The sequence below is a fragment of the Chroicocephalus ridibundus genome, chromosome 1, assembly GCF_963924245.1.
Source record: "Chroicocephalus ridibundus chromosome 1, bChrRid1.1, whole genome shotgun sequence".
Classification (NCBI taxonomy): domain Eukaryota; kingdom Metazoa; phylum Chordata; class Aves; order Charadriiformes; family Laridae; genus Chroicocephalus; species Chroicocephalus ridibundus.
Window position 1 is genome coordinate 188,990,757 of NC_086284.1, and position 26,497 is coordinate 189,017,253.

Below are 26,497 nucleotides of genomic sequence, written 5' to 3' on the forward strand. Positions count from 1 at the left end.
GCCAAAGCTCTGGATGAGCAATTTAAGAAACAGATCTATAAAGGATTCCTTCATTGCTTTCAGCTGTCTTCTAAGGCAGCCTTCTAGGTATGACTGACAAGAATACAGATGTTTCTACTTATCTACATGCAATAATGCAAAACTTTGCAACTAAAAAGCTCATCCTTGTAAGTGTCCCTATCTTCCTACAAACTAACTGAAATATAAATTAATTGGCAGACTACAATTCCTCCCTCAGAAGTGGTCCAATTATATACAGTAAGTCACAAATGCATGCAAAAATGTGTGTAGTATGCCAAATAAAAAAGAGTATCTTTATGTGGAAACATTTATAATGTATAAGTATAGGAAGAGCAATAAAATTGTTTAAAATATAACAGCGACAACTGAATTACAAGTACTTACAAAACAGGGTATTTTGTGTATGCAAAAGTGAAAGGTTTTAACAAAAAGCATAGTCTATAGTTTCAGTATATTCAATCATCAAGCAGTTTCTTGAATTGCTTGGCTTGAATTAGACTTTCAGATTTTTTTTTCTATTAAATCTTCACATAATGATTAAAAATAATAATCCTGCTATATTAATTCGCATCTTTGATTTGATTATATGTTCCTGGACTTAATACAAGAAAATCTGTCCTTATATGGTATCACAGTGCTTCTTCTTTGTTTTTAGTTATTTTTTTAGGTATTTTGAGAGACAGCAGGCTTCCAGTTCAAATTATGAATTAGGTATCATATTAAATCCTGGGATCAGTGGACGCCCACGATCTTGGCTTGGCAAACCTTCTGAGATGCTGCTGTTTTGAAATTAGTATTTAATTAACAGCAAACATGTTCACAGACCAAGTCAGGACCTCCAGTTCTTGGGTGCCTTCCACATGAACAAAGTCTGAAAGACAACTACCTCTAAGCAGACAGAAATTTCACAGGTAATTATGTTCCAAATTGGAAGAATCTTGAAGGGTCTAACATGACAACTGCAGGAACATAAGAACTGGCTGCACTCCTACTACTTGCTGAAATCTGTCTTCGATAACTTTCTGGTTTTGAGACACAGTCAGTTAAGTTTACGAGCAGTCCTAATCCAGACTAGGGCAAAAATCACACTATTTATTTTAAATCAGTGACGTGTATTTAAGCTCATGCAGATAACTTTAGACTGAACTGCAGAACACACTAGGCAAATGAAAAAATGTGTGTTAACACTCATTATCTATTACCTCCTCTGACCCAGCTTCTCATCTCTCCCTACCCCTAGGAGTAAGATCAGGTTTATCCAAGGGGTTCTACCCAGGCCATCGACAGAACTTCCAGGGAAGAGGAGAGAACCACCTGGGATGTAAACCAGGTTTATAAGTTTTAATGGGCTGTGAATTCAGAGACAAGCATGAACACAAACAGTGATAATATATACAGCAACAGAAAATTTTGCTATTTGCCAGGAAGGTTAAATAGCATTTTAAAATATTACCCAAATGCACACATTGGCATTTTTTCACATGTACTAAACAGATTCTCAGGGAAAAATACCATAGAATGGAAACAATGGAAGTCAGAATTAAAAAAAACACCCAAACTGTATATTAACAGACATAAAGCCACAAACATAAATACACTTTTTATGAAAGTGCTTAGCAACAGCCTGAAGGACTGTTTAGAAGAAACACAAGGGTCTATGTTCTGCAAGGTTACTCCAAACAACTAAATACTGTTATTCTATACTACAGTAAACATCTTCAGCCAGAGAGTGCTCAGTTCAGACCAAAACTTGCATCCAGATGATAAAGGTTAAAGACCTAATGCTAATAGCTAATACAAAGTCCTCCCATCTAAATCTGCCTATATTTAACTCTGAAAAGCCCTTACTGAATTTTGTGCTCTGACAAAACTTTTAGATAAGACATAGTGACAAGCAAAAAAAAATTACTGGGAACGTGTATTCAACAATTGATTCCCCTGGAGCAGGCAAGAATTAGTCCCTGGACTCTCTGGAATGATGACCTGTGTTTTATAAAGCTAAACTGGAATTACCCTGCTGGTAAACCAAAACTTCAAAAATGTAGTTTATTAGCTATACAGGTAACTATATTTCACTTTGAATTATTTTATTATCTTAGACTACAACGTCTCCAAGTGCAACCACCAAATAACTGCTCTTTAGCTGGTTGCGCACCAGGATACATACGATAAATGTTTTCCCCTTTTATAAAAAGAGATCCGATATCTATAAAAAAATATTAATAACTCATTAACCATGAAAATACTTGAAAAATAGGCCAATAATATCCTAAATGTTTGAAGTGCTTTAGTTTAGACAGTCAGAAACAAGTATCAAAATAGTTCTACCTAGAGGAGTGCTGACCTGAGCAAGGGGCTGTCTAGAGACAAGTGCCAAACTGCTGAAATAAAAATTACTTTTCAAGGTGATCTGTATCCTTTGTTCTACTTACATTAATCCAACAGTTTTTCTTCAAGCTGGTCTGCAAAAATGTCTGAAAGCTGAGTAGTTCTGTAACATAAAATGCTGTAGGTGCTGTGATAGTATTAAATAACAACACAACAATAAATCGTGACCTGTTCTTATTGGTTTATGTGGTATATTAGAATTTTTTTGACAGTGGCATATATATTTTTTCCATACTTTCCTTTCTTCTTCTGTCACACCAGTACCAGTAAATACTAGCCTACATGCAGAAAGAGTGCTTGGTGTTCAAAAAAACAAAAAAAAACCCACAAATAGGAAACCTTAGTGACTATTTTCAGGCTTTACCTAATCACTATCAGTTTAAATAATGTCAGTTAGTAATATCACCAAGGATAAGATCAGCTAAAAAATACTCAGTAGGCCACAAAAGCTTGCTACACAAATATAACTAAAACTGAGATAATATGTAAGTATTACACTAATAAAGTACGGTTCTTTCAGAGTTGTCCTAGTTTAAAGAAAACACCATCCTAAACCTCTGCACTTCCTTACAGTATATGCACAGGCAAGGTCTGAATTACATTAAGCTGCTGTAACTTCAGATACAAACGTCACATTGGATTGGAGTTAATCACTCTGAAGAAAAAAAAAGTCTTTATATCTTTTGAACGCTTCAAATAAAATCACATAGAAATGAGACAAAACAGGTTTTATGGTTCAGCCACATTGAAGGCTGGGTCAGCTGGTCTGTAGAGAACCCATAGAATGTATTACAATAAAAGAATGTGAGGGGAAATGGGAACAGCTGTGCTTTATTACAAACCTGGGGCTGTTTTAACTACAAAACTTGCTTTATGCCTTTAAGTTTCTGTAGGACTCTGCCATTCTGAGCAGCAGATTCAAAACTCCCATTTCCACAACAACGAAATACTTGGTTTAGTCAGATTTATCTTCTTCTGTATCTCACCTATATAGCTAAGTGCAAAAAAATCCTTCTGCTCAGACAACCTCTTTCCTCCATGCCCCAAAATTACATTTTATAATCACACAGACGAATAATAAATGAACTGACAAATTGCTGGTAATGAAAATGCAATCAGCTCTCTTTGATTCAAAACACCGTAGTCATCTCAAATATTCTTAGCTAATAAAACACAGATCACCGTCATATAAAAAACAAAAAGCTATTTAATATTTTTAAAACAATTATCCACTCCACTATCCCAGAGGGAGAGTTTACACTGGTTTTGCTCCTGATTCATATTCAATATGATTTTTCCAAGAAGAAATTTCACTTCCTTCATTTCATACTGAGAAATACTTCAGTTCAAGAAAATCCCTCAAGTAATGACTCATTTTTTGCACATATTGGTGGAAAGTCCCCAGAAGAATAAAAAGCATCCATTACCAAGTAAGTATACTTTATTTTTCTCGTTAATTTCATTAATACAATGCAAGCACTACCTCAAAGTACTACTTACACTGACATTTTAATAATCCAATTAGTAACTTCTAAACTCATTTATTAAAAATGGTCCTACTTGAGAGTAACTGCTTGCCTTTTCTTTCATTATTTTGGGAGTATTTATTAGAGAGAACTTTCTTCTTCAGTCCGATATCTTCAAACAAATAGAAGGGCACTGGGGGGAAAAAAAACCAACAGAAGACCATGCATATAGATATGTTTATGTATGCATAAAAATACCTGTGAATGTAATGGTAACTGGATGAGGCCAGACCAATGTGTCACATAAGACAGTTATGCATTTTTTCCATCATGGAATTTTTTTATAATTTTAATTAGGTTTTGTCAATGCTTTCCAGATTCTTATTTTGTAAATACCAGCTACTTAAAAGAAAACTAATTCTTCATCTAAACTGTTAATGCTATGTTTACACAGATAAGCTATTTGTAAGAAGACAAGAATTTGAGATAAATTGGTTGTGATAGGACTTGTTTACCATATACTGTAATTTTTCAGTTAATGCATCAGTAAATTTTGCAAAAATCTATTTTTCAATGGGGCAGATCAATATCGAGAAATGAGAGAGGCAATGAACTATGATGATGAGCCAAAGAACTGAGAATCTTATTCAGAATCCCCTCTGTAACTCTGAAGATAAGCCTTTTCTCCTACACTGACTTAAAAAAAAAATATGAAAAAACACACCAACAAAAAACTCCAAACCAAAGTATCCATCTGACAAGACCTGATGCAAAACTGAAATGGGAGATGTTTAAACAACAAAGTATAACTGAGCTATCACCCCAGTTTTTTAGAATAGAAGTCAGCCATTGGTACTATTCCAGTAATTATTCTTCAGTGGGTTGTTTCTGGTGGGTTGTTTTTTTTCTTTTGCTAGAGCTGGCACAGTTCTTATGTGTTATATGAAGAGTCAAAAAAGAAATTAAAGCAATCAAAAAGAAATTCATATATAATTTTTTAAGCTCAGATAGTGCTGAACTTTCACATTTATCAGTCTTTAGTTTGTGGCTTTCAAAAACAACCTATTACAGTCAAGCTGTAGACTAATTTTGCCATTGTGATAGCCTGATTATGCCTTTTCCAGGGATATCACAGCTACGCGTAGTGTAAGTGGCAGAACTGGATACTTTTTCAAAATATTAATATGTTAAAAAATTTTGAAAAATTACAGGGCCAGGAAAAGTCAGAGGGAAAAGGTATAATAAAAATCAAGAGCAAAGAGAGTTCAGGAAGTGACAAGAAGGGGAAAAAGGAACATTTCAGAATGCCCGGCTTCCCAAGATCTATTTCAACAGCAGCTCGTGTCCCTTGGAGCTCCTTTATGATGAAAATCTGAAGTGGAAACTGTTCAATATTCCAAAGTTCATTTTTATAAAAGAAATAAACTGTAGACAGCTGATGAAAGGGGAGCTGGGCTCCTGGCAACAGTACAAAATAGTGATGGCCTTATTCTTCACAAGAAGAAATACAGAAAACAAAAACTGTATATTTCTAGCTGTTCTTTCTTATTTATCTTAATCCTTATTATTTTCTTTTTGCTTTGCTCAAAAATGTTCATAGAGAAAAAATGCAATACTTTAGTTAAAAGTACTAATAGCAACAGCATTGAGTCTTCTAACTTCTAGAAACAGCAAGCCTTATCAACAGGTAAGTTATCCTACTAGGCACTTTTAGAAGTTCACTAATAAAGTGAACTAAAAATAAGTGAACTTTGTTTTGAACTAATAAAGTTCAAAATAAATGGTTGGTAAAGGAAAATACAGGTTTGATCTTCAACATACGAAGACATTTAATTTCTTTTCAACTTTATTTTAGGTCTTACCAGTGAGAAGTTGGCAAGATAACTGAACGCCTTTATCGAAACAAAGTCAGCTTTATTTCAAGTTTCAAAGAAAGCATACTAGTTAGAAATCCGGTTATCTAGAAGGAAGTCTTAATTAAGAAATATTCAGGGTATAAGGGTGCTTCTCTTTTCTCACACAGGAAACAAAATAAATTATTTTATTTCTCCTAAGCTGTGATTAGGCTTGAAGATGAAAAGCCTGAAGAACAGACATAGGGGAAAACAAAACTATATGTGAAAGGTGAATTTATCAAATTCATAAAATCGAGACAGCTTTCAAAAAAATTATGTATTCATCACTGCATCACAAATTACTTGAATTATAAGCAGGCACTCCAAAAAATCATTGGGTTTACAGAACACAAAAGTTTAAAATGGCATGGACTTCTTTCCCAGTTGTGGTAAATCCAAAGTTCCCCATCTCACCGCAGCTGATGTGTTAGAACCAGTCACTCTTCCGTTGTCCCCTCCCTCTGCTTGAGACAGGGCACCAAGTTGTCTCCCTCATTCAGCAAGCACTGATCATTCCCAGAAAGATTAGCACCTTAACTAGATACAACACTGAGACAACATTAACAGCCTGTTCCACTTAACAACATCCAGTGTTTGTTATAAATATTTACATCCAGATTAAGTGTGTGAGATTTTGTTTCAAAAATGTAAGTTTCATAACATAAAACAGCTGTATTAATAAGAGGGATCCTTTTTTCCAATGAAACTGAAGACATACTGTGTCTTAAATACTACAACTCGTTACAACATACCAATGTTAACTAACCAAGCGACCAAATCCTGTTACTATCTCCCATAAAACATCAAGCCTACCTAATGCACGCAGCAAATCTGGCAGCACATTTAAATACAATTACCAATGAAAACTAGAAAGGGAATTCAGTCTGTAACATTAAATATTTCATTCAAATATTAAACATTTTGCCTGTTGGTACAGCTGTCCTTCTCCTTTCAGGAAGTACTGTCCAGACTGTATACTGATGTTTCCCCCTTACAGAGAATGACAGGATAACGTCATAGGATAAATTATGTTGTAATGGACATCAGGAGGTTTCTAGCTCAACCTCCTGCTCAAAGCAGGGTCAGCTAAGACATCAGATCAGGTTGCTGGGGGCTTTATCCATTTGAGTCTTGAAATCTTCCAAGAGGGGAAACTGCACAACTTCTCTGTTCCAATGCTTGACTGAACATATCATCACCTTTCCTTGATTAAATTTAGCAGTTGTTAAGATGAAGCGCATTACTCAAATTTTATGGATAGGAAAAACGATTTCATGCAGAAACTAATACAGCAGTAAATTCAACAATGCCTAACAACTTTGAGTACTAGCTTGTCCAGGAATCAACAGCAATTTAGAGTTACACTTGAGTTCAACTGTTTTGCTAAACTGGAGAAAATCGAATTGTCTATGGTAAAGCAGGATGTTTCCAATAAGGCTATACAAAGCACACGCATCTCATGACTACATCATGATCTCCATGCTACAAGCTGACTCCTTTACATGGGAACAATACATAATCTGGACACTATGTGTAAATTATAAAAGCATTATATAAATACTAGCAAAGAACTTGTCAAATATGTATATTTCTATTTCTTCATTTCAGCACTGCACTACTCCTATGAGCTCTTAAGAAGATTCCACAGATAGGAAAATGTTTTTACATATTGTCTCACATTAATTACAATATTTAGTCTGCAGTGGAAACCATAACTCATCCATGCCCCCCATTTCAGACACAAGAGCTACTACGTTATTGCAAATAGTATTTTTATCACATCAAAAAGACTGTCTTACATAAACAAAATACTATGGTGCAGTGGTAACTCCACCAATCAGTTTTATTCCGATCCCAGTTTGTTGAGAGGCTTACATCTTCTTTTTGTAAATATTTCTCTGAAGTAGCTGTAACAAAACCTTAACATAATATGAAAAAGTAAGTATAAACCCAGACCAAACCCAAATTATTTTATTTGCCAGCCCAGAAACCCCCAAAATTTATCAGAGTTGAGCAAAAATATAGTATGTGCTCCAGTCAGAATTGTTGATGTCTCTTCATAATTAGGACTATTTAAGTTGCTCAGCATTTCTAATGTTTATACTACTACTTAAATCTTTGGCAAAGTAAGTGTCCTGTCTGTCCTTGCTTTCTGACAACGCATATCTAGAAACACATACTTACGTGCCTCATTGAAAAACTAATTCAAGAGTTCAATTTTTAAAAGGAATAATGGAGGAAAAACACGTCCTTTTTTCTTATTTTCTTTCAACAAAAGTGTCTTTTACTTCAAAAAATATTAGTGACTATAGTTTGAAGCCATCAACATAGGCAAGCCTTGAGTTAATGCTATGCTTTTTCCTGCATCTCTAAAAATGTACCAAAAACTAACCAACTTCTAAGAAGAAATTACTGTGTTGTTTCAGTGCAGAAGAACAGAAGACACCTCATGGTCTATGAAGAGGAGTAAAACTTGAGACCAGTGTCTGGTAAAAGCACAGAAAAAGTGACTGGAGACTGAGAAGGAGACTACACCGGACCGAGGTAGCAAATCAAGAAGAGGAAGCTCTGGGGAATAAAGAAAAGTAAACAGAAGGCATGCTGACAGGCAAAAAGCAAGGAGCAACAGGACTGGATGAGACAAGAAACTGAAGACAAATTTGGAATAGTCAAGACCAGGAATACCTAAAAAATGAAGACTGAGACTGGCTACAAAAGGATAAGGAGACTACCATTAGGATACCTGTATAAAGGATGAAGTGAAAAGCACTGTGCTTGCAGAAAACTGGCAAAAGAGCCCTCATCCACCATGATACCTTCTCTCTAAAGCCTAGAATAGAAAGGACTCCACTCTTTCACCACTTTTCCACTATTAGAAGTACTCGTGCAAACGCACTACAAACTATGCCATTCTGCTTTATCACTGGTGTATACAAATGGGACTGCACTCTCATCATGCTATCCCTCATAATGTTAAAAGTTCAAGAGCTTTTGCAAAGGATTCAACTTTTCCAATCCTGTTGATAACCACTGTGGATCCAATACAGTAACACAAGAAGAACTTTGAGGGTTGAAAATCTGTGTTGGTTTTTGTTTTTTTTTTAATTCCCTTAAGTTTAATTTTAAGGAAGTATATGGGACACGTATGCACATTCTACCCCACAAAAAAACATGAAAGAATATTATTAAGATTACTAAATCAACAACTCAAAAGTTATAAAATGACAAACATAGTTGTCTGTGCAACCATAATTAACTTCACTTGAGCGTCTACATTTTTATACAATATTTAAATAAACATGTACTCCTCCTTCAAAGTTACCGTGTCTCATTGCACGGGATGAACATGCACAGAAGATGCTACGAAACATCTAGTGCAGGTAGGACTTTTGTCTTACCTACTGAAGAATAGGAATACGTGTAGTGAATGAGGCAGGGCTTGCAGAAAGAAAGAGAGACAGGGGCTCTGTAATATTCCACAAAGGCTTCAACAACTAAAGTCCTCCCTTTTGTAGTTTCCCCCATTCCTCTTACTGTCATGCACACCATTTAACCCAAAATTTCCACAGTTTGTAATGAACTGTGAATTCCTCTTTTTCCCATCTACTCTGCAGATGCATTCACAGATGTGTGGAGCACTCAAGACTGTTACTAAAAGCAGCAGCAGTTGTAACTTGAGCAAACATATTTACAAGAATTGTAGAAATTTCAAATTGGACATCAAAGACGAGTGAATACTTTTCACCTAACCCTCTTTGTGCCTCTGTTCACCACCTGTAAAAGTCTTGTCTCATCTTAGGCAGTGTTTGATAAACTAATAATTATTTGTGAGGCATTCTGATCATGTAATGATAAGCACTTTCGCAAAGACCATGCAGATGTTATCAGTTCTGTCTTCAAAGCAGAGCTGAGTAACGTGGAGTTAATAAATCATGGGCTCACATGGGGATCAATGAAAAATACTGAATTGTGTTAAGTGAGCTCCATCCATCGCGTGCGCTGAATGAGACAGTAGACAAAAGACAGTATGTGATCATGTAGTCTGTAGACTATATCAGAAAGACATGCTCAAAAAGGCACTTATAAGCTTATAAGCTTGCATTACTTTTTGTAGTCTGTCAGAAGTAAAACTGGAAATCTCTTATTGCTTTAGAACAGCATTGTAGATTAATACAAACATGGACAGGGACAGAAGCATTTTTCTTAGCTTCTTATTTTTCCTTTTTGCAAAATGTAGGGATGGATAAGGTATACTTTGATGCAATGTGTCACTAAACACAAAGACCAAGCAATGATGCTGATAATAGGTAGCAAACAAAGAAAAGCTCCATACTACCAACAGGCTCCAGCAACATTAAGGAAAGTTCTTATTAAAGAAATTTTGTTCAGTTATTTATATGACATGGCCAAAGATCATCCTTTCATATGGATTTGTACAATATTTGCACTGCAAGAAAGACATTTAAAGTTACTAATGGCTGAAAAATGGAGAATTTTTATAACTTCAGGTTATTTCAGAAAGCTTTCTCCTGCTCTTATGCAAGTTCAAGCCCTGTGTTTATTATTTTTACTGGTTTACATGTAATTTTATACAAAAGACTGATATTACGTAGAGTGTATTTGTTAACACCTCCTTTGATGCAGCCACCTCTGCATAGGTGGCTGCGTTTTTAGGCTTTTTTTTTTTTTTTGCTTAAGTTGTACACACCAGTAATTACATAATGGTTTATTTTTAAAACCTTGAAGAACCCTCTAAGTATTTTTTTATGTGCTTTAATATAATAAGCAATGAAAACATTTTTAGCTCACGGGTCATAGTTGATTACTAAATGGAGCATAGTTGATTAACTGCATAGATAATCTCCGGTAGGTTTTTAGAAGCAGAATTAAACAGCGCTTCATAGAGCGAATGGAATTCCTAAGGAGCCTCTCGCTCAGCCTGCAGCTCAGGCACCGCATTCACGGACACGCTCAGCCCCTTCAGGTGACTTTTAGCAGAGCTCAGCAACGGCAATGTCCGCAAGTGGTATTTCTGCTCTCGCCAGCAGGTGTTACTACAGGCAGTCAGAATTACTGCCATTTACGGAAAAGTGACACAGAAAAGAAGCGCAATTAGCATTTTGCAAGGGGAAAACAAAGTGAAACACTATTATTTTTACTGCAAGGAGGTGCAATGGAAAAAAAAAATATCCCTTTTTAGCTGATCACCATTAAACACACGCCAAACGCAAACAAGTGAAGGAGGGGGAGCCCGGCAGCCCCTGGGCGTGCAGGCAGCTCTGAACGGCAACCCGCTGCTGAAACGATGCGCTGCAGGAACGCGGCGCGGATACATCCTCCCCACACCCCCCACGCTGCCAAAATCCATACGCCCGCCAGTAAAAACCGGGAATTAGGTTTTCCCTGCGTCACCCCCCGACACACCATCCCCCACCCAGCCCCTCCATGGAGCCGGGCGGTAGCACGAAGGCACGGCAGCTCGCCTCTCCCCCCGCACAGCCCGCGATGGCGAGGGGACAGCATCCGCCAGGGGATTACCCAGGGACGGCGTCCCACTTTCGGCATCCCGGGGGTCCCAGTAATCCCGTCCCCAGCGTCCAAGCGCCCCAGGAGGGGGCGGCTCCCCCTTACCCCCCCAACCCCGCTTCCCGCGGCGCGTTAACGGCCGCCGCCCCCGCCCGCCTCACAGGAGCGGGCCCCGCCGCCCAGGCCCGGGCTCCGGTACCGGCCGCAGGGGAGCTCCAGGCACTCCCACCGCCCAGCCGCGGCCGCCCGCTATCCCGCACCTGCTCCAGCTCCCCCGTCCGCACGGGGAAAGTTGACTCCCCGCCGCGGCGCGGCACGGCCCCCCTCCCCGGCACCCCGCTTCTCACGGGAGGCAGCGCCGCGGCGGCGCCTGTTACTCGCGTCCCTGCAGCTGGACCCCGATGCGCAAAGCGGCCAGGGGGTCACGCTCACACCGTCGCACCCGCTGGGAAGCCAGCTGGTGCCCCTACCTGTGCAATGCCGCCGCGCCGCCGGGCTGTCACCCCGCGGCGTCCCGCCTCGGCCGCGCACACCTGCGGACGGCTCGGCTCGGCCCGGCCCGGCCCCGGCCCCGCCGCCCGCCTGACAGCCGCCCGCGCGCCGCCTACCCCCCCGCGCACAACTGCCCCCCCCCCGCCGCCACCGCCGCGCGCGGGGCCGCCGGGGCCGAGCGGGGCGCGGAGAGCGGCGGCGACTGATTGGATGGGGGTGATGTCACTCGTGCGCGCGCGCGAGGGAGGGTGAGCGCGAGCGCGGTCGTGAGGGGCGAGCGGGGAGGGGCGAGGTGAGGGGCGAGGTGAAGGGCGAGCGGGGATCGGTGGGGGGGAGCAGGGAGAGGCGAGGGAGGGTGAGGAGGGGAGAGGAGCGAGGGCAGGGTGCTGCGGTGAGGACGAGGAGGGCCGTGGGGAGCGGGAGGCGAGTGAGGTGGGCGGCGAGAGCCGCGGGGCGGAGGTGAGCCCGGCGAGGCAAGGGGCGGAGGCGAGTACCGGCCGGCAGCCCTGGTGGGTGAGGGAGCGGGCTGAGGGGCAGCGGGAGGGTCGCCTGGTCAGACCAGGAGGGGGCGAGGGGGAGCGGAGGGTTTTCAACATCCCTCCGTCCACGCCCGGCCCGCGGGCTGCGGCACACGGCTGCAGGTGGAACGGCGCTGCCCACCGGCTCACACAGACACACACACACGCACCGGCAGGCACGGCCCTGCGCTCTGCACATGCCCAAATGAAGGTGCTGCCCACACCCGGGCCGTGCCCCGCGGCAGCGCCCGCATCCACCGGCAGCAGGAAAAGAGGAGGGAGACGAAGTGGACGCCAAGGGTGCACCTGGGCAAGAGGGGCGATGCTCGGCATCCTCGAGGGACGTGCCTGGTAACGCCAGGTCCAAACTTCCCATTAATACCCTCTTCCCAAGTTAGGAGAATAATTTTGAAATGACAGAATTTTTCTTAAGCCCAAGTTTATTTGCTGGACTTTGCATCTTCAGTACAGGATCTTAATTATTCTTCCTTGCCGCAAATTTTCCACTTTGTAAATTGCTGCAGAAATCAAAACTCCCAGAGGAAAAAAAAGGACAGAAGGGCTGTGTGAATGCCCAGGCAGGAAGGTGCCCTGCCCCAAAATAAGTATGGATCTTGCTGCATAGCTGCTTGGAGGAAAGCAAACGGGGCCAGAGTGGAGAAATGAACTGCAGAGGAGTCACAAGCTGCCAAATTTTTGATGGCTGCTGCAGGAAGGACTTGCAGAACCTGCAAAACTATGAGATGTGAATTCCCACTGTACATGAGACACAAATTTTGAGGGGAGTGGGGTCTGCAACCGTGATGCTTTGTATTTACAGAGAATGACAGGTAACACATGGTCACTAGCTGTCAGAGCACAAATAACACTTGACTAGGTTATGCCACCTGCATGGCAGTAAGGACCAGAGAGTGGAAAATTTCAGCTAGTCCAGAGTGTGACAGCCTGAGGCCCCGTGTTGCTCCATGATCAATCCTTTATTTTGGGAGTAACACCGAAGCGTGTGCATTTCCCCTTTGGAGAAATCGGGTCTCTGCAGTAGAGAGACATCTGAAGTATTTTTTTTCAGCAGCTTGAGGTAAGGAGGGCCAGGAGGAATAAGTTAGGACTGCCTCACTTGGAGCCATCATCTCAGGTGGTTCTTGCATGTCTGAAAGGATTTGAACTTGCTCCTCTAAAACACAAGATACCACTGACCTTACGGCTTTGCAGCCTGCAGACTGTAGCAGATACCGTTATGTCAATTACAGTAAGATCATACTCTCACAACTCTGACATATGGGTCAGACGCTTGTTGTTCAAGGATTAAAAATGATACTTCATAAAAAAACCCTAATAGATTCTCATTTAATCATTCCAGAGTTGGAGATTTAGGCTTGGGTCTTTAATTCCTGTGTCTTAATCCAACACTGAGCATTGTATGCATAAACAAACATGCAGAAGAGAAGAGTTGTTCCTGTGGGTGTGCTTTCAAGGCAACGGGAACGCAGGTTGCATGTTAGGGAGAAAGCTGGGTAGTAGCAAAGGTGCAAAAAAAAAAAGGGGGGGAAATAAAGACTGAATAGCAGAGTAAAGGGGTAAAGAGGTTAGATCATACATGTTGACAAACAGTAGATAGTAAAGGAACAGAAGGTGTTTAAAATACTAGCTTTGAAACTCTGGCAGACTCCATCTGAACTGCAGTTTTTAGACACCTTAACTGCTTTCTTACAGTGGAGCCTACAAAACCGTTTCAGCCCCTGTTTCCTCTAATACTTAGAGCAGTATTAGGGCTGCTCTAAATGGCGTTCGGTTCCAAAACTGCCTCAGGCTGCATTTTTCAGCTAGAAGCACTAGAACACGAAAGTCGACTTTAGGGTGATTTGCTGAAGGGACGTAGGCTGCTTGGTGTGTCTTCCCAGAGGTACAACACAGGCAGCCACATATAGCCACACTGTATTTAACGTTTAGGGTACTCTCTGAAAGATGTTATTCCCTAATGTTCAGTAATTTCAGTTTTCCAATTTCATTGCCAGAAGTTAAGATGGCTGTCACACGCATTTTGAGGCAGGGTAATTCTTTGCTTAAATATACCAGTGGGTGTCTCTGCACTGCACAGAACATCCCTGTCTCTCCCTTTGCTTGATTCAAACATCCTTCGCTAGGACCAGGGATTCAGCAAGGCAGCAACAGAAAACGTGCAAAAAGCAGAAACAGAGTGCCTTCAGCACCATGTGTATTTGTAATCGTTAGCTGCCCATTATTCTGTGACAGTCTCTCCCTACGATCGGTTTGTATCTGTAGCTCGTACACATACCTGCGTCCCTGGGCCTGATTCCTGTGAGGAATTTGCTCCCTGGAATGACGCACGAGTCATTTAGGATCCAAGCATAAGGATGAAGGAGGCAGAGCTGCAGCCTGCAGCGCTCATGGGGGAACAGCAACCACTGACCTCGCTTCATATTTTCTACAAGAAACACTCAAAGCAACCACCGTAGGAGGAAGGGGGGGCAGGGGAATATGAAGCGGGGACAACAGCTTTCTGTTATTATAATAAAACAGAGACACAGGCCAGCATGAGCTTTATATACCCCTACCCAGTCTCAGCAATCTTTTAGAGGATTAATAAGATTAGAAGCCCCTATTGTTTTGCAAATGGCTGTTTATTTGAAAAATGGCTTTTCTTGTAAACATACAGAAATGACCATATGTTACTCCATATTCCAGTGCTGCCTCGGAGCACCACTAAAAGCAAGGAATGAAAATAGTGTTCCAACTGCAAATTTTACAAAAAAGAAACAATTAATTTGCCCTTCAACTCTGCTGCTGTGGAGTCTTACCTGGTTGAGGGTAATGCATTAAAATAGCATAATAGTACTCTTTCTTTGAAAAATCTGGCAGTACTCTCTCTTTGAAAAATCTTGCTGCTGCTTATGCTGCTGTAAGAAGGCTAACAATGCTAACAATCCATTTAAAAATCCATGGTTATTTGAATTCCAGATGTATATTTGCAGAGATAATTTGAACTCTGACTATATCCAAGCCTATCGTCCATAAAGTTGATGCATGCAGGTTCCTTTTCATTGCTCCCGAATGATGCAAAATATTTCCCATAATATTAAAAATTTTCAAATGAAAGAGTTTTAGATTCAGACACGACTGAGCAAGCTGCACGCTACTGTTGTTGAATTCCAAACTCTCCAAAGTGAACGAAACATGTCAGAAAGGTAATTTTAATTATAGAGCTTAAAATAGAGCATGCGGCAAGACTTAAGGTTGAATTTAGCTTCTGTATCTTACAAGGCTATTTTCAATAGCTTGTATTTTAATCATTGAGGCTATTTTTTCTTATGCCTGACCTCTTTCATGACTCAAATGTTTCTGGAAAGTGATTCAGACGTTTCTGAGGATGCGAAAGGACGAGATTAGGTACTTTTAATGAGAAATAACTTTTCTAACCATTCTTTTAATGGCAATACTGTCCCTATATCCCTCTACAGGAGGGAGTAGGAACTTGAGATCTGGCAAAAAAAAAGGTAGCTTGGAGCTCAGACAGATTTTTCTATACAAACAAAAATATTAATATCTGACAAAGAATCAGCGCAGGAGAGAAATTAAGAGGATGACATGAGAGTATGCTTACTGACTGGTACTGTGAGCTCTAGATACCAGTTCAGAGCTTGTAACTTTGGACATTAGGTTACTAAGTTACACTGGGATTTGTTTAAGAAGCCATTAGGTCACACCATGGGTTAGGTGAATATAAAATTAGCTGTTCTCTCAGTAAGCAGGTCTCAACTTTCCTGTGAATCTAGTCCCACAAATTAAAATGTTTAACTTTCCCATGAAATTGTTTTCTCTATAAGCCATTACCAGGCTATCAGGTTTGTACCAGAAGACAGGTGATCTGAGTGTCAGTTCAGAGAAGCAGAAGTTTCCCAGATGATTGTCTCCTGAGTCAAATATACAATCTCTCACTAGTCCAGTCCATATTCCACGGGTGCATATTGCCAGGTGCATATAGCTGCTTAAATTCACATAGCCACAGTCTTCCTGTAGCAAAACAAAGGAGAAAACCAAAGTAAACAATACTTTTAGAAAGCAAATTGTGTGGTCCTGTATTGGCTTTCTCACACATGGTAGTAGCTATTGATGCCACCACTTACTTACTTGGCCCAAGGGAGAGACAATCATGTTGTGAACAGAAAATTCCTCAGTTTACTGACAGTTCTCCACATTGGGCAGATGCTTCACATTTCCTTAAGTATATATGAAAATCTGCATAAACACTATGTAAAAAGGATACTAGTACTTACTGCAGTTGCAAGTCTTTTAAATTTAAGAATCATTAGACACAAAACCTTAGTTTTGTCTCCCTACTCTTACAGGTTATGTGAACCGTTACATGAGCTCAGTGGTTTTTTCTATGAATTCCTGTCTCATTCAGTATAAAAGGTGAGTATATATGATACATCATCTCTGCAATATTCTTTATATTCTTACCAATCAATGGGTTCAGGTGTAATTTACAGCAACATGGTGCTAAATAAAAACTCATGTTCTTTTTTCATTGTGCCAATGAGTGCAGTTCCTGAAGGTTCTCCAAGGTTCCTGGCTTTGAAACTCTCCTTCCAAAAACAGGTAGGTAAAGATTATAGTCTTTTCTTTTCAGTATATGCAACTCTGTTACAAAATGACACGTATAAATTCCTAAATAAATTGCAAATATCTGAGCAACTGTATGTCCAACTCAAAATATTAATAGCCTGTTTTTTCAGAAATGCTAAAAATTTATCATATTCTTTACAGGGAAGGGTGAAGACAGACAAGATTCCCCAAAAATCAGGCCTGAGGTTGAATGGAAAGTAAAGAACACATGTCTACTGCCTTTGCAAAAAAGACTGAAGTGGCTTGCACAGTAACAGGTAGTCTGTGAAAGATAGGGAGCTTAGTTCTCCCGTCTTGCTAACTTGTTTTAAGCACGTTCTGCTATTTGAAATGACGCACTGTAAAGCTTTCACAAGAAAATGCACAGATTTCAAAGAAAATCACTTCATTCAAACCTCAGTAATAATGCACACATAATCTTTAGTTTGGCCTTTTGATTTTGCTGTTCTTTCAGCAGCATGTGTGGAGGGAAATATATAATGCATACTTATATGTTACTTTTTATTTACTTTTTTAAATAAAATATTCATTACATGATACAGAAAGAATTCATTTACTTCAAAGGAGAAGAATTGCCGTGCAGTAGGGTTAGCATATCTGTAAAGGCTACAATATACTCCAGATTTCTGAAGATTATTGAACTATTCTTTGATGATATTTTCATAAGCTCTTTTTGAAGGAGCGTTTCTGATGGAAGACTCTCAGTCACAGTAGGTATTTGGGTATTAGGTACTTAACATTAGCTATTGGGTACTTTGCACTAAGGTGTGACAGATGCCTTGGACTTATAGCACATTTATTTTTACACTTGCTAGTCATCACATATTAGCAATGTGGGATTTAAGCTCTGTTGTTCCTAAATCTTATCTGAAATCAGCCTGACAGAACAAGATACAGAAGCCATACAGACCCTGTCTGATTGCATGAGGAAATGGGAGAAAGAGATTAGTGCTAAAAATTGTATGGCTACTGTTATCTGTGCCGTTAGTTGCCATCAAGGTCAGTGATGGGGGTTTTGCTTGTTACTGCTGTTGTGCTCAGCTGGAGAATAGTGACATGTCCCTGTTGAGGCTGGGGTGCTGCAGTGCTTGCAAAGCCTCTCTGAGAAGATCTTACCATTCAAAATTCTCAAACAAAACAACTACAGTATCAGGTTTCTGGTAAAGGCGAAACAAAGTTTACTGCTTGCCAGCACAATGCTAATATGTTTGTCTGATGATCATCAGTACAGCAGATATGGTGTATCAAAATGATGTACTGGTGGTAAGGAATTTGGAACAGCATCAAAATACATCCCCAAAGACTACCATCATCATCACTTAGTTTTAATTCTTATTTCGTGAGCACAGCAACCCTATTTAAGCATCACATTCTCTCTGTATCTTTGTTTTCATAATATCCTGTCTTAGGTGGCCTCACCCCAGCTTTATCAGGTTCATCAGTGGTACTACACCTAGTGCAGTTTTTCTTTCCTTCTCTCCTGATAAGATTGTACATCATGTGAATGCTGTGGCAAGCTTTTGTGTGAGCAATGTACATTCTCCAAAGCATACTCAAGTCCTACAGCTACAACGTGAGTGACACGGGAATTGGTCACGTACCTACTATTGCTAATGACAAGGCTAAACCCCTGAAAACTACATATCTGAAATCTGTTTGTTCACCTTGCCTTGACTGCGTGTGCATACAGGTAGATAGGTAGATATAGCTAGATAGAGATGCAGCTATAGATGTAGATACATACATGTATCCATGCTCCCATGTACAAATGAATTTACAACAGTTTTCATCAGGAAGAAAATAATGAAAAGGACTATGTCCTCATTTTCATCCAATACAATTTTTTCTTTTAGAGCTCCAAAAAGTCTTTAATCTTCTCAGCAATGTAGGGCTAAATTTAATTTAAAGAATTCTTATGGGACTGACACAAATTTGTTGCTCAGCAGTCAAGATCATCTAATAAAAGGCTAATCTTTAAGCTACAAAGACCAGGAACTTCCACTTCAAAAGATTATGCTTTTTTCACTCATGCTTTTTCAAGCAAGGTGTTTTTCTTTTGAAAGGACACAAAATTAAAGGACATAGAAGTAAAAGAAAGGGAGATGTAACAGAATGCATACTTTAAAAGGTTTATCTATTTTAAAGTAATATTTTTAATACATTTTACAATTAATTTTGCCAATTTTATTTTAATGAATGTTAGTTGTGGATTAGAAGAGATTACCAATTAGAAATATACGGAAAAAAGACGTTAAACCTTTGGTTATCTGAAAGTTTAATTGACTATGAATGTCAATCATAAAGTTCTTTGCAAAACCACAGTCATAGTTATTGTGGTGTATTTTGCATAATGTGTTCCAAATTTTCAACTTTCAAATGTTTCAATGTTAGGAAATAAATGTTTAAATATTTTCCCATTTCCAGCGGTAGAAGATGGAGCTGTCTGTCAGCAGCCGTCAGTGCATCCTTGCAGCAAAGGCGGCCAACAGCATCCAGGGCTGCATTATGGAAGAGTGTTGCCAGCAGGTTGAGGGAGGTGATCCATCTCCTCTCCTTAGCGCTGGTGAGACACGTCTGGAGTGCTGGGCACAGTGTGGGGCTTTCCAGTCCAAGAGAGGTATGGACATATTAAGGGATTGAAGCATCTGTCCTAAGAGAGGGCTCGCTCTCTCTAGCTCAGAGGGCTGTGATGTTTTAGCCTGGAGAAGAGAAGGCTCAGGTGAGTCTTATAAATATGTATAAATATCTAATGGGGGGCTGAGTAAGGAAGACAGACCCAGGCTCTTCTCAGTGGTGCCCAGTGACACGATGAGAAGTAATGCGCGCACATTAAAATACGACAAATTCCACTTAAGCATAAAAAACCCCTTTGTTACTGTGGGGGTGGTCAAATACTAGGACAGGTGGCCAGAGAGGCTGTGGAGGCTCCATCCTTGGAGATACTTAAAAACTGACAGGACGTGTTCCTGAGCAACCTTCCCTAGCTGACCCTGCTTTAGTGTCGTGGTTGGAATCCTTTCCAACCTCAAGGGTTCTGTGATTCTGTGATCAGGATATTGTCCTGTATGTGTTTTTATGCAGAAAATTCCAACTTTTAAAATGTAATGAATACAATTTTGCAGTCTGTATATATTCAGGACATGAGACTTTACTACATAATTTGGAGACCTGGATTATACAGTACATTCAATATAGATAAGTTTTTCTTAACACAGTGACATTTTAAAATAAATATATGCATGTGTACACATATGTGTATGTATAATATAATGAAACATCAAAGGCAAGGATTTTATATAGGTCAAATACCTCCATAAGTATTTGCAGAACTGAGGATTTTAATTTCTTTTTAGGTATTACAATGCATTCATTACAGATACTGTAATATTTCTACAGATTGCATTACTTAATCCTTCTCTGAAATGCACCCTTTTTCCCCAGTGGAATATATCACAACAAACAACTCTCAACTATAAAAACTGCACAATTAGTTTCAGAAGCAAGCAGAAAAATAATATATTTATACACACACACACGCACACTATTTCAAGTACCTAGGCATTAGTCATGTTCTTGATCTTCCCCTTTCTTTTGCAGAGTACAGGATGCTTGAATCTTTTCATCGTTCACTGAATGTATATATTAGGAAGTGTTTTGTGGTTTGCTGCATATGGTGGCATGATTGGATGCTCTATGGACCATTTTAAAGTAGACATAAATTGACTATTTTCTGCCATTCAAAAGGAGTGGAGTTGATCAATGTGATCTCTTACAGTCTCGTGTTCCTCCTAGAAGTCTTTACTTTCTGCTAACATCATATTTGCTAAATGTGAAATCTATCTGAGCCTCATCTTTTGCAAAGATGACTAACATGGGTTAATAATCTCATAAAGTTAGGCAACATGGATTATAGGCACATCAAGTTTGCAGTGTGGTCATTTCTTACCTCCACTCTTTAGGATTCAGTGCAAAAGCCAATATTTATCATTTTAGACGGGCAGGATTTCTTTCCTTGAGGTAAATCTTTCCAGGGGCTCTAGGAATGATGGTGCCAGCCTTAATATCTACCTCTCAATTTTTTAATCCTTTTTGATAGAATTCATACTTTTATACTTATACTGTACATGCTTCCATCACACTGTCCGTGTGACCATTTGAAGAGCTCTGAACCTGTTGGCCAACTTTGAACCACTGAAGTGTCAGAGCTAAATTTGTACACGTTTAGTGAATGCAGGGCAGAGTAGAAATAGTTTGTAAATGGCTTGATTCAAGAAAAAGCTGCATTCTATTAAGGATCATAAAATCTGCGTGAGACACAACGTCCTTATAAAAGTCCCAAATTCAACATAAACTGTTCCGAGGATTACCTGTTAAACTTATCCACAAGAAAAATCTGTCTCTAGCGCTGTAGGATTAGTACAGTACTAATTTAAAACTGAGATTTTTCATAAAGTAAAACACAGGGAAACAGCCTAGTTTTACCAAGTTTTTTCCAGTCTGCTTGGTATATAAACCATGCTGAATTAGTGTCTGAGATTTGTTCCATCAGTACCTGATTTTATGCTTACGCATTGATGCTTGCATGCTTTTCTTCTTGATTAACAGTTAACTGTGTCAGACCAAAGCCAATAAAGGCAGCAGAAATAAACATTCTAAGACAAATACAGTATTATGCATATAAAATTTCATTTAATGCCAACAAGGCTATAAAAATAACTGAAGTCAGAAATTACAGCTCCAGTGAGGTTTGTATTTGTTTCTTGGTGGTTTGGTGCTTTTTGTGTTTAGCAGATGCTATACCTCAGGGGGGGGAAAAACCCAGAACAATTACAGTTTACAATTAATGCCTTTGTAGTTCCTAACATTTTAGTGACTAATCGCAAGCTGCATCATTGCACTGCAATACATACAATTCCTCTGTTAAAAAGGTAGTTTATAAATTTAAGTTCAGCTTAATATCCATCTGGGTTTTTGTATCCAGTGACATTCTAATGGAAAATAAAGAAACTGTTCTAAACAGTGACCAGAACTTGAAGGTCTCTGTCCTGGATTAATGACATAATTTCTTCTTCTTCATATCTCTCCCATTAAATCTTCATTTATTTTCCACATAGCTTCAGTTAGAGACCCTTAATCCTGCTGGGATTTAAGAACTAAATGTTACTGGTGTTGCAGACTGCATTTGGGAAAATACAAACTTCCCAGAAGAAACGTAAAAGCCAGGGAATTTAGAAGCTATGAGTTTTGAGGATATCATTTAGATATCTGAAATGACAGTTAGGTGGCACTTAAGTCCTTTTGTTAACCTACCTGTCTGCTTCTCTGCAGATATGTCAAGACCAAATTGTATCAGACCAGTCTAATCTCCTCATACAACAGCCTAACCGATCTTGTGGACAGATAAAAGGCAATAGAAGTCAAATACCAGGAATTTTTTAAGGTTCCTCATAACGGACTCTGAACAAATTGAGGAAGATGGTTTAGATAAAAATGCTATTGCCTGGCTACAAAACCGGTTGGAAAAACATATTCAGGGTAATTAGCTCTGATTCAGAGTCAAAATGGAGAGGTGTGCTGAGAGATGTTTGTCAAGGGCCTGCCCTGGCATGGTATTGTTTAATATTTACATTGTTGAGAGGAGTGATAAAGATGGAGAGGAGTGATGGCTTACTAAATTCAAGGATGGAAGGGAGCTAGCTTGCCAGAGGACAGGTTTGAGTTCAAAGTGGAGTCTTGACAAGTGGAGATTCAAAAAGAAAAAAGTAGTAGGAAAGGATCTGTGGATTATCCAAGATGATTCCCGAGCACAGGCAAACAGCATCATATTGCTGCAAGAAAACCAAACATCAGACTGGGACTTATAAACAGCAACGTGAACCTGCAAAACATGTGAATTGGTCTTTCCACCTTACTCAGGTCTGGCAAGGCCCTATTACAATACCACGTCCGGTTTTTGGATGTGATATCAAATGGATGAGGAGCAGTCGGACAGAACTGAGACATGCTGAGAAGAGTCACTGCACCATATGGAAAAACTGGACAAATCGAGATTGTTTAGCCTAGAGAACAGACTGGGTAGTGACATGACAGCAGTCTATTAAATAACTGGTGGAAGAGAAGGAGATTCACCTGTTGTTCAAGTCCATAGTAGACAAGACAAGAAGTAATGGCTGTAAATTACAATAAGAAAGCATCAACTTAGATACTAGTGGTTTGAAGTCTCCAACTTGGGAGCTTTGTAAAAGCAAGAATAATTTCATTAAAGATGATCTTGCCTCAGGAATTTGGCTGCACTAGTTGATCTCTTTAAATCTTCTTCAGCCCTGTGATTGATTGTCTTATTGATGTCTAAATCTCAACTAGACTGTTTTCCTGTAGCAAAAAGCCTCTAGCAATAGCAAAACAGAGTCCTGAATACCTTCAGTACCTTTTTTTAGGTATTCTGAAGCTGTAAAGCATTATTTTGCCCATATTGCTCTGCATTAACTGAATGATGATGGGAACACCTGCTGCTTTTCGTAAGAAGATATTGCAGCATAGGCTGTGGTTACTTCATTTATAGACCTGCTCAGCCATAGCATAACCTGTCAATTACCAAACGGAGAGAACTGCTGAAAATGCCAAGGCAGTGGCCAGATTCATCTCACCTACATTCCTATGTCTACAGAATAAATGTCAACAACTGCATCACTCATGCTAATCTCTATTCATGGGGATCAGAGAAAACTAGGCAATTTTAGGATGCAATTCATTCAACTTATTTTAGATGTCTATGTTAGGGTGAGATGAGCAGAAGTGCTTTATTTTCTCCATTGACTAGATGCAGACGAGATGAATAGCTCAGATGAGGAAATCTGCATGGCAAATATCCTCATTTTCTAAGATAAATTCTATCTATCATCTGGTGCATCAATTTCAGAGTCCAACAGTGTCCACATAACAACATTAGATACACAACAGTGCTGACTAGCAGCTGCTTGAAAGAGAAGGTAATAGAGAAAAGACCTCAGTCCACCTCTCAATTAACTCCTACAGCTGTTAACAACAGATAAAGCTAGGAGGCAGAGATTATAAAGTTGAGATGACTGACCCTGTAAGAAAGGAGTATGATTGTACAAATTATGTTAAAACCAGAGAATTAATTGTAAAATCAAGGCCAGTATCTTTCAGCTGAAGAATCTATTGATTAAAACTGCTGCATACACGACTGCAGTGCACTGGTGTTTATTTTGAATTAGAACTACCACTTATATTGAAAAGCATAGTGTGTCTTCCCTTGGGCACTCCAGACGAACTGTTAAGATCAGGTTCACGCTAAGTCTGGAGTTATATATTCATTATCAAATTATTGTATTTTCAATCATTAAAAAAAAATTATTTGAAAGGGAAGGGCATTTCACCTCACTTCTAGCCCTAAGAGTTTTGCTGGAAAATGGCAGCCTTTCCTATTTCAGTATTTTCAGTAAAACATTATTTTATAATTGAGAAAAGAGCAGAATGCACCCTTTTGCCTTAGTCTTTGGGTCTTTAACTGTGCTTTCCTCTACAAGATCAGAGAGTTTTCATTTCCTCTGGATTGAACAACTGTGTTAAATAAAATAAATTTTAAATCTTACCAAATATACACATTATTACCAGTGCTTCCCTTGAAAGGCCAGGCATCCTGACTGATTCCTAATTCCTGGCTCTTCCACTTCACCCTTCTCCCCACACCTACCCTCCTCCCTCCAGCATTTGTGCCCCATATGTTTCTCTTTCTTTATATTTATTGTTAGGTTCTGTTCTGGGATTGCCTGTGACAGTCAGACTCCGTGCTAATGGCCACAGCGTATGCACCCAATTAGCAGAAGCATTTAATTGTCAAGTTCCATTCTGAATATTGCTTTGCATCGTCCTAGAGTCACTCTCAGGCAGTCACTTGCAGGAGAAAAACAGAAGAAAACTCTTAGCTCTGGGGCTACTGAAGACAATGTTTTCTCAAGTGCATGGAGGATTAATTGTTGTTTGGTCGCTTGAGGATCCAGAATACAGAAGAAGGTCAAGACAGACAAAGTTCATCCTCTAGATGTGTTCCCCATGGATCCCTGAAAATATACACAGCATCAGGCTGTATTTCTTTACGCCTTCTAAAAAGAATCCACCAAGTTTTGCAGGAAATAGTTTGCATATATAACAGAATAAGTGCCCTGATGAAGTGACTAGGGATTGCAAGAAGTTTTCTGAGAATTCAATGTATGTTAGTCAGATACACTGGAGCCCTGAAAAATAAAGCTTTAGAACCTTTCTCTGAACCACAGGTGGTTATACCGCAGTCTCTAGAGCTTCATTATGAACATGTTTTTAAATGGCTCCTTGGGGCTGGTGTTGAGATGAAAAAAGACTGTGTGAAGAAAGCGTTATTAGTTAATTCCACTCCTTTGTAACAGCTACAAAACTTTCCTGTTCTTGACCATGAAATTTTGAACACTCAACAAAAGTTTCCATGGATCTTCCAAGGCACCACCCCATAATCTTGCTCAAGGGGAAAAAAAATCAAACTACTATGCCTTGTAAAAAATATTAAATATTTTTTCACTGTGGAGTGTTTGCAAATATAGCATGGAATACTATGCATTTTGACTGGACTCTTACATGCCTGTATTCACTAAACATCAACAGCTTATTTTAAACAGCAATACATTAAATGTAGCTTTGCTGAAATGCATCACAACTAAAACTGGTATGTTTCCTTAACATAAAGGTGCTAAGTACTGAAATTCAGACATTCCTAGATATGTTTATTCATTTCTAAATCATTTTCATGTCACTGTCACACACAAAGATTGAAAAAACCCTCACACACAAAGGCTGTCAACGCTGATGAGGTCAATGAAACTACCTACACGATGAAGTTTGCTGGATCAAGCTCTTAATTTCCTGCTTAGCATTTTAAATACCATACAAAAAATGATTCATCAGTCTTTTATGTGCATATTTACTTATTTTCCAGTGACCTCCTCATAACTGGTATGTTCCAGACTGCAGTCACTGAAATTGCATTATAAATAAACAATATAGACAGAAAAAGCCAAAGGCACAGGTGGGTAAATAAGCAGATTCCAGAATACCACACAGTTATCGCTCTCTGGAGTTAACACTGAGAATAAAGCTGCATCCCCTTACTATGATTTAAATGGTCTTCTAAAAAGAAGCAGATGCTCCAAGCTGGAGAACCCAAATACCTGTAAGATACTCCATAAACCGTTAGAAATACAGACCAAACAAATAAAAGATCAGAGAACAGACTGAGCGCAAATCAGAAAGGAATGCAAAAGGCCCTGCTTATCCACCCAGTGTCTGGCTTGGGTTCGGGAAACCTTCAAATTGTTCATGGGGAAGCAAGGACTGCCTCGGAAGCATCTCTTCCAGCTGGGCCCCGCTGCTCCTGGTCTGGCCTTTAGCATCAGTACGAGTGGAGAATTCTACCACACCATGCAACTGGCCCTACAGCAACCCTAAATCAGAGCCACAAGTGATGAGTGAGCTCACACGTTATTTTTCCATC

At 39.7% G+C, this 26,497-nt stretch overlaps 1 protein-coding gene and 1 long non-coding RNA gene across 2 annotated transcripts in view; one reads left to right on the top strand and one right to left on the bottom strand.

The window, feature by feature from the left end:
- CNTN1 (contactin 1) overlaps window positions 1–11,926 on the bottom strand; it is a 259,935-nt gene extending 248,009 nt beyond the window's left edge. The window contains exon 1 of the mRNA XM_063323139.1: window positions 11,767–11,926. The gene's annotated coding sequence lies outside the window, so the exon portion shown is untranslated. The remainder of the gene's footprint in view (window positions 1–11,766) is intronic.
- Window positions 11,927–16,673: 4,747 nt separating this feature from the next.
- On the top strand, window positions 16,674–19,916 carry LOC134510178 (uncharacterized). Its single transcript, XR_010069519.1, has 4 exons — window positions 16,674–16,740; window positions 16,874–16,926; window positions 17,095–17,210; window positions 19,378–19,916. It is a non-coding gene; the product is annotated as an uncharacterized LOC134510178 (long non-coding RNA).
- Window positions 19,917–26,497: the final 6,581 nt, after the last annotated feature.